Consider the following 9,874-nt stretch of genomic DNA (forward strand, 5'->3'; position numbering starts at 1 on the left):
GAGCTATATTTATATTGTCTCTGTAACATATATCAAAACTAATATTCACAGCAGTAAGGCTAAATCAGACATCTTTTAATTCTATCAACTGTGTAATGAGACTGCCTCAGAATCATGTCCACTGGCAATTCATATTGATGATGCAAAGCATCATCCCCAGCCCCTTGCTGGACTGTAGAAAGCAGCCCTGTACCTGCAGTAAGAAACTCCCGAGGACTGGGAGACTGCCTTGAGTGACCTTATGTCATAGAAATCATAGTATAACCTCAGGAAAATGTGCAATATTTTGTAATAGCTAAATTTTAATGCAAATTAGAGCTCTGTTTTAATCTGCTTTGTCAAGGAACCTGATAAAATAGTTTATTGATAAGCTAGGACACTTGTAAGATATTTCATCTCCTTCAGAACTGGGTTGCATCTGGTCCAATAAAACGTGAGAGAGTATTGAATACATTTTCTCTGGGCCCTAGTAGAATGCAAATTTCTAGATACCCACAGGGGACTGCCAAAGATGCACCCAGAAGTAAGTATTGTTAACATTACAGATGTGATGCTGTCCAATGCAGAGATATACAAACAGTTAACCTGGAAGTAGCAATATTGGCTTTAAGTAATAAAGGAAACTTTTAAGTTAGAAGAACAAATAAAATAAAAACTAAATAATTCACTCCTTAAGGACAGTGAATCAGCAACAACCCTGAAGCATCCATTTTCTTCTCAGGTGTGGAAAGCAATGTCAAATCAGATAACTATTTTATCTTCTGTTACTAAGACATTCCTTTTAAAGTAAAAGCAGCCAGATGTGGCAGTGCATGCTTTAATCCCAGCGCTCAGAAGGCAGAAGCAGGTGGAACTCTGTACAATCCAGGCCAACCTCCTCTTACATAGTAAGTTCCAGGCCAGCTGGGCTACAGGGCAAGCCTGTCTCAAAAACTGAGAGAGAGAGAGAGAGAGAGAGAGAGAGAGAGAGAGAGAGAGAAACAGAGAGGTTAAAAAAGGTTTATGTACCACTTTACAGTAAGAGTACAGTCAACTGGATTGAGTATTCTCAATTTTTATACTTTTATATATTACGTTGTTAGTGGCCTTTGTTTTACCTTGAAGAAATTCCAAAGCATTTAAGTTTTTCTACTGTTCATTTATTTATTAGTCTCTGTGTAGGGGGTTACACTTGCTACAACTTGTGTGAGTTGGTTCTCTACTTAAATCATGTGGGTCCTGGGATCCTCAGGCTTGGCAGCAGGTGCCTTTACCCACTAAGCCATCTAGCAGGCCCATCCTTTAGCATTTTTAAAAAAGACTTTTTAAATTATGTGCACGTGGGGTGTGGGGTCTATGTGCACATGTGAGTGCAGGTGCTAGCAGAGGGCATTGATTTCCTGGAGCTGGTGTTACAGGCAGTTTTGAGCTACTCCAATATGACTGCTAGGCACCGAAATCTAGTCCTTTACAAGAGCAGTATGGACTCTTTAATGCTGAGCATCTCTCCAGCTTCCCTTAGTATTATTGTGAGGCAGGACTAGTGGTGAGGAGTGCTAGAGTTTTGTCTGATAAAGCCTTTGTCTTGGCCTCATTTCTGGAGGCCAGGCACGGTATGTGCATGTGGAGATCTTGGCTGGAAGGGTTTGGTTTTCACCACTTTGAATATATCATCCTACTCTCCTCTGGCCTAAAAGGTTTCTGCTGAGGAATTTACTAGCGTCGTAGGAATCTCCTGGACACAGCCTCTGACCTTTTCTTAGACCTTTGTGTTCTACTTCCTTAGTGTAACTAAGTCCTAGACCACAAACCCCACTGGCTACCTGTCTCAAAGAAAGCAAACAAAAATAATGGCAAAAAAGTAGGCAAAAAAAAAAAGCCAAAATTAAGTATTTCAGGCTATCTTTGAGGAACTGAGATGAGATATAGGTTTAAGCAGAGGAGGAAGCTGCAAGGGTTATGTGTAAGGAAATTGCCTGTGAAACTATGTCTGGTCCTTATCTCACTTCTGCTTCCACAGGACAGCCCTGGGGAAGTCACTACTTGAGGTGTTTCTAAGCAACATTATAGGTATGCCTGAATAAAGAAACAGCTTGACTCTTAGCATTCATTTTAAGGCCAAGAGGGGACCCAAACTCAGCACCTCTTCCTTCAGATATTCCAGGGAACTGTACTTTCAAGCCGGGCTTTACTCATTCTTTTATTGAAACAGGATCTCCAGCATGAATTGGGGAAATAGAAGCTAGGATCCACCCTTACTTATCAGAGAATCTTGCGCTTGATTTCAGGGCATAGAATATCTTATACACAATTTCTCAATTCTTCTCACTGCATTCAGTAAGAAAAACATGCTGCTTCCAGTGCTTTGGTATGTTGATCATGCACACCCATACTCGTTTACTATCATGGGGGGAGGGAAAGGTGGGATCCTCATATGCCCAGGTCACAAGAGGAGCACATGGCTCCATGAGCTTGTTTACATTATAAACAGTAACTTTTTGGTTGCAAGGTTAGATAAGTCATTGGTCCAGATTATTTCCACATTGCAGTCATTCCTACAACTGCTCGGGGATGATCCATCTGTAATGCTCTGTTTTGTTTTCTGGAATTATCTATGTGGATCTGTATCTACCTATGTATTTAAATATATGTCTATTTGGAGACCAGGCTATAACCTATTCTAAGTTACTCCACATGTTACAAAACAGTAGCTTTCAATAATCACTTTATAAGAATCTTTGAGCAGAGGCATGAGAATCATAGTGAGTTCTAGGACAGCTGGGGCTACAGGGAGACCCTGTCTCAAAAAGACAAAAACATAAAACAAACAAACAAACAAAAAAACAGTAACTTGGGGGTTGGAGAGATGGCTCAACAGTTAAGAACACTGGTAGTTCTTGCAGAAAACCTGGGTTCCAATCCCAGCACCCATATGGCAGATAACAACTTTCCATAACTCCAGTCCCAGGGAATCCGACAGCCTCTTCTGACCTCTGTGAGCATTGCCTGACACAGGTGCACTTACCTACATGTAGGCAATACACACATACACATAAAATAAAAATAATAAAATTTTTAAGAAGACTTTTAAAAAAGTGTCTTTCAGACTTCCTGTGCTCCAAGTGATTCCATTTTGTAAAATAGTATTCTAAATGCTACAATTATAACTGATGTCAAGATTTTAAAAGGTTTTAGTGATCATATATTCAAAAAGAAGTCACTTTATAAGAATCTTTGAGTGTTTGATGTGTTTTATAAATGTGAGTTAGCTTTGTCAACTTGGGAAGATAGTCTCAATGAGTGATTATCTAGATCAGGTTGGCCTATGGGCATTCTTATGGGTGGCTGTCTTGGTTACATTAATTGATATGGGAAGACCCAGCACACTGGGGGTAGGGGAAGCACCATTCCCTGGGTTTGGATCTTGGACTGTGTTAAGAGAAGAGAAAGTGAGCTGAGAGTGTACATACATGTGTTCATGCTCCTGACTGTGGGTGTGTTATAACTAGCTGTTTCAAGTTCCTACTACCTTGGCTTGCCTGCAATGATGGAATATAACTTGGATTTGTGAGCTAAAATAAACACTTTCTCCCATAAGCTGCTTTTTATCACAGGGTGTTTTATCACAGCTACAGAAACAGAACTAGGACAATAAGCAAAAAGGATAATTTTATTTTCACAAATGTGCTGGAACTAACAAGTGGACCATAATTTCTGAAGTGGTTAAGTATATGAAATGTCATCCAGGGACTCTCAATTGACTTTGATGTGACCGAATCTGAGCTACATAAGTCCCAGAGGGACTAACTTGAGAGGAAAAGACAGACTCTTCATCACGGAATCTAAGCCAGAATATCTGTGTTTCTAAATTGGATTTGAAGCCCTGAACATTCAATTTCTTTCTCTTCCTGTGCTTCTCCAATGCCTTTATTCTATGGGTGTCTCTGGACAAACAAAAGCAACAAGAAAACTACAATTTCAGGATCTTCTTCTGACTCTTCCCTTGGGTTCCTTTGGTCCCCTTTTCAGGTTAGTACTCCTTTCAAGTATACAATTTCCATTTGTTTTGTTTGTTTGTTTTTTGTTTGTTTTTAGAAATTTCAATATCTCATAACTTATTATGTTGATTATAATTGAATGTACGTATTACTATACCTTTGAAGAGAAGTTTCTAGTTCGTGTGGTAATGTCATCATGCGTGCCTTTACTTCTTTAATCATGCTGTGCTTCAATTCCTTCTATATACTCTATGTCAAAGTTTTTCTTAAATCCGACATACTGTTGCTCACACAACCCAAACCATTTATATATTAGCTGGCTTTTTTCCAATTGATAGACGAAGCTTTCTTATTTTTGCATATCCTATAATATGTACAATTAGATATTTAGATTAGTGCAATTGTTAGTTATTTGCTTGTTTATTGATTTCATGACTACCCAGATTATTTAGCGAATGCTATCTTTCCAAATCTACCACCACTTGCTTTTTTTGTTCTATAATTTGTCTTAGAAAGCTACAAATCGTTATAGGAGAGTGGAGACTTATTTCAATCACATTGGTGCACATTATTTTATTTTACTAGGCTGCTTTCATGTGTGGTTGAAGCAGATCTTGTCACAAATGAATTAAATTTAGGAGCCTCTGATTGTGGTCATTGACTGTGTCATCAACCTGCCACCAGGACCACTGGGTTTCCGTGTCCTGCACCCTCCTTCCTACAATGAAACAACAGGAATCCTGCTGGACTGTAACTTGAAATCAGTGTGTCTTTCACAGTTCTCTTCTGTTTCCCTCTTTCTCCAAAACTTCCACTTTATGCAAAATGTTTCCTTACTAAGATAAAGCCTTCCTTCTGCTTATGTATAGTTAGTTAGTGCTGCTTATTGATTGTTAAGTAGTGTCCCCTTTATCTCTGAAGGCAAAAAAAAAAGTGTTTTATTTTGTACTGCTTACTTTATACTGCTTCAACAGAACACTTGAGCCTAATTTGCAGCACGGCTATAACTGGTCCTTTAGGTATGTATTGGTAAGATGAGGGAGGAGTCAAGTGGTGGTATTCTATAGCCACATAGCTAGGTCTCAATTTTTTTGGTAGGCCAAGAGCCCTGTGAAGTTAACTGGTACCTCTCTTCAGAGGGACAATGCAGTTTGAGGACACTAAAGTTGAATATTTCATATCCCCAGATGGAAAAACAGAGTGAGCTAGATTGCCTATTTCCTTGAAATCTATAAGCAAAAATGATCCCATCTTGAAGTGAACAGCTCCAGGCAAGGGAATGAAAAGGAAATTTCATGAAGACTAGGGTTGTGTTTCAGAGCTCAGTCTGTTTCAGACCTGGGGATGATGCCTCTTCCCTTTCCACACTGCCCCACACAAACCTAGATACCACAGATACAGTTGGTTAAAAAAATCATGCACACCATATGCATTTGCACTTTAAGCCTAGATGTGTCTGATTCAAGTGATACAGCCATGTAGATACTTATTAAAGTGCCACTTGCTCTCTGGAAGACATTAAGTGATTCTATTAGCTATATGCAGGCACATAGATTCCCTGAGGTACCATTCGAGTTCACTTGGGCTACATTTACCAGTATATCAATAAAAGATTTCAAGAGCACAACTATCTCCACTCAAGAACTGAACAGCTCTCAGGAACTCTCCTCCTATCTCAACTGAGTATTTCTAGAAGAGGCCACGGGTCAGTCACGAGTCTCATAGTTGGGAGTTTAAGAAACATCCTTCTTGGTCTGTATCTCAATGGGTGAGTATTAAAGATCTCAAGATGTCTTGAGGGGTCAACTGGATTGGTTGTAGGCTTCAGAGAGGTAGAAAGGATTACTTCTGCTAGACTCATCTGAGTCCCTCTGAAAATGCACATGAGTAACTCCTCCCTTGCAGCTGCCTGCACCACCTCATTTCTATTTCAAAATAATGACTGTAGTTCCTGTTTCACTCCAACATTGGCACTCACCTTATGCAGAGAGGCAAGGCATCTCTTCTCTTCAGACAACAGAATCTGGGATCTCACCAGCACAGATGCTGAACAAAGCAGTCTCCTTAGTTCTCATGATGCCTAACTCCTGGCCTCAGACTCCTCACAATGTCTTGCTGTTGATCTTCCTGCTGGGACTCACAGGTGAGTATACCCCAGGAGTAGTAGCCTCTTTCCCTACCTATGGGCTAGGCCTGCCCATGGAACTCAGGGAGTCCAGATAAACACAGGAACTGCCATAAAAGAGAAGGCAGGGCATTGTCTAGGAGCCTAGAGCAAGAGTTCTGAGCTCTGGTTCTATAGATCCATCACCTGCAGCAAGTATTCAGAAGTATCCAATCAGATTATGCTTCAAAGAATGATTACTTACATTTTTATATTTCATTTGACAAAATTCTTTTCGGAATAATCATATTTAAATACCTATAACTCTGAGTCCCACCAGAGACACCAAGGAAGCAGGTAATGGGTCTGTCAGGCTCCAAACTCAGCACCCTATACCCACTGACTGACAATGTGAAGTCTGGCATGAAAGCAGCATGATCTGGGCTTGTTGTATGTCACTTGTTGCAACCACCATCCTTCCTCAGTGGAGTTCTTCACTTTGCCCTCTGTTTCTCTGCTCCTTCCCTTCTTGAGATATGTCTTGCCATCTTTTTTGTCCCTCTATAAGAGGACCTATATTTTCTGTTTAATGATGCTTGTGCTACAGAGTTACACTGGTAAAGCAACATGGGCTGGGTGCTTCAAACAATATTTAATCATATCCTCACAATTCTGAAGGCTGGATGCCCCCCAAGAAGGTATTAGTTGGGCTGCTGCCAGGGCCACTCTTCTTGCGTTGAAGACTCCATTGCTCTTTCCTCTGTCCGTCTCTCTTTATCTCCTCTTCTTGCAACACAGTCAGTCTTGTTGGACTGAGCCCTACCTCATAAGCTCAGTTAGTTTTAATTAGCTCTCTCTCTTTAAAGACACCATACCAAATACAGACATATTTGTAGGTACTGGGGTCATGGTTTTGACATATTGGGAAGACTCATTTCATCCCATAATAGGATCCCCAGTTGTCCTGGCAGCTTTATTTTCTTTCTACTTGTGACAGGAATGATTGGGGATACTGTGGGAAAGCCCTGCTCATCTTCCTTCAACAGACTACATTTCATCATCACCTTCTATGACCACAAAGTCAACTCCACAGCCAGCAGCCCTTAAACTTCCTACAACCAACCTGTTGTTATTCCGCCTCACCTCCCAGATTGCCAAGGGCTGACTTTTAAAATGAGTCCCACTACATGTACACAAAACCCAAAGTGGGCATTAAGAGATGAGCCCTTTGATGGGGTCTTCATGGCCTCCTTGATCAAGAGGACAGGTGACTCACCACAGTTACAGGATATTTTGAGAGATGCTCATAGTACCCTGGAACTTAGTCGGCCTAGGAGGGCAAGAAGCAAAAACTGGCCTTTAAGTCCCTCTGACCAAATTAGCATAGGCCACAAAGTATGGTTGTTAAACATCCAAGAAGGTTAGTTCCACCACTCTGGTACTTTTAATTACCATGTGCCATGTAGATAAAGCTTGGGCAAAGACAAAACGTTCTCAGATAAACCTTGCATAGATATGTTATATTCCTTGAGTTAGTTGTATGTATAATTTGTCACTAAGTTGTTCAATTAACATGGTTCCCTCTGGCTTTGTTTTTTTTTTTTAATTAGCTAGGCATTATATATCTCTCACATTGTTTAACCCTTCCACCATGGTTTCCCCATTTAAAACCTCAATTTTTCCCATTTCTCCCTTAATAATACATTTCTCCTATGGTGCTACCTCTCTTGAGCTCCTTCTTTCCCTTTATCCCCAAGGTTCCTTGTATAACCTTCCCTCCCCATTCCCCTTAAAATAACCCCATTTTTATCCATAGCTGCTGCCTTAACCTGTCTCCTACTGTTCTTCTCTTTCAGATTCTTTCTTTTCCTTTACCTACCTGGTTCTTTTACATCATCCTGGATCCTGTAGTTATGTCTGGATACATTATCACTTATCAGGATTTGGTGCAAGGATCCACATATGAGGGACAACATACGCCATTTTTTTTTCTGAGTTTGTGTTACTTCACTTAGTATAACAGTTTCTAGTTCTATCCATTTACCTGCAAATTTCATGATTTCATCTTTCTTTACTGCTAAAACTCCATTGTATAAATGAACCACATTTTCATTTTATCCACTTGTCAATTGAGGGACACTTAGGTTGCTTCCATCTCTTAGCTATTGAGAAAAGAACAGCAACAAACATGGATGTACAAGTGTCTCTGCAATAAGATGAGTTCTTTGGGTATATGCCAAGGAGTGGTATAACTGGGTCATTTGCAGTTTTTTAAGAGTTCCCCAAACTGCTTTCCATAGGGGTTGAGCAAGCTTGCAGCCCCACCACCAACAGACAAATGTTCCCCTTTCCCCACATCTCCAACTTTTGGTATCTTTTGTTCTGCTGATCTTGGCCAGTCTGACTGGGGTAAAATTAAGTCTTAAAGTGGTTTTGATTTGCATTTCCCTAATTACTAGTGATTTTGAACACCTTTTAAGATGCTTCTTAGCCATCTTTATTTCTTCTTTTGAGAACTCTTTGTTCAGATCCTTAGCCCATCTTTTAATTGGGTTACTTCCTTTCTTGATTCTTTGTTTTTTTGAGTTCATTATATATTCTGGATGTTAAACCTCTGTCAGATGTGTTGCTGGTGAAGATTTTCTCCCATTCTGTGGGTTTTTTCTTCACTTCCTTAGTTGCTTCTTTTGATGTACAGAAGCTTTTTAGTTTAATGAGGTCCCATTTGTTGATTCTTGACCTTGTTTCCTGGGCAGTTGATGTCCAGTTTAGAAAATCCTATTCTACACTTATATCTTGTAGGTTATTGCCAATGTTTTCTTCTAACAGTTTCAGAGTGTCCAGTTTACAAAGAGGAGGGTCAACAAAGAGAAAATATTGCCTCCATTCTTCCAAGCACAGCCAGCCATGGTCAAGCAGAACCTTTGACTTACCTTCACATAGATGAAACTGGTAAAAGAAAGGAGCCAAGGGCTCCTCCTCAGCCCATGTGACCCCTGAGGAACAGATCCTCAAATGGCCTTAAGAGTAAAAATAAATTGGTTTACCTGGGCCAACTGTATGGTCTTAAATACCCCAAAAGAAAGTACAACCAAAGATTAAAGGGGTCAATATAATTTTTTAAGAGTCCATGTGTATAGCTAAAGGCTAAATAACAAGAATCAATACCAGATAGGAGATATTTTCCTTTCAGTTGTTGGCCAGGGTGGCCCAAGAGACTCCCCAGACAGTAACCCAGCATAGAACTAGGAAAATGAACAGCAGACTACAGTCTTATCTAAAGGAATATTGGCAACTGATTGCTGCTAGATGAGGAAGAGCTGATCTTCCTAATGCGAGGAATTCTAGATAGGCTGACTAGGTTCAGCAGATGGACAAGCACTGGAGAACGGCTGGGGGTGCCAACAACACAGTGGACAGTAATAAGGATGACAGAGTATATGGGCTCCAGTGGAGAGGGGGGCTATGGGAAGGTGCCATTTGGGAAGTAGGTATATAGATGAATAAGATTGTTTGGGGTGTTCTGTACAAAATACACACCAAAAAAATCAACAAATAAAAAAATGAGTTACATTTGAGGAAGAAGCATAAAAATTTGCCTCATGTTAATTAGGGGAGGTGAAAAACATTACCATTGAAATCTACTTGATGACTCTATATCCATACTCAGGTGCCAAGGATCCAAGTATGACTGTGACTAGTAATAATCAGATATATAGAGATTAGAGATGTGTGTGCAAACATCTAAGTGTTAGTAGCATTAAAAATGAGTTTTTCTGTATGAAACAGTATA

The sequence above is a fragment of the Nannospalax galili genome, unplaced genomic scaffold (assembly GCF_000622305.1).
Source record: "Nannospalax galili isolate Female #2095 unplaced genomic scaffold, S.galili_v1.0 scaffold934, whole genome shotgun sequence".
Classification (NCBI taxonomy): domain Eukaryota; kingdom Metazoa; phylum Chordata; class Mammalia; order Rodentia; family Spalacidae; genus Nannospalax; species Nannospalax galili.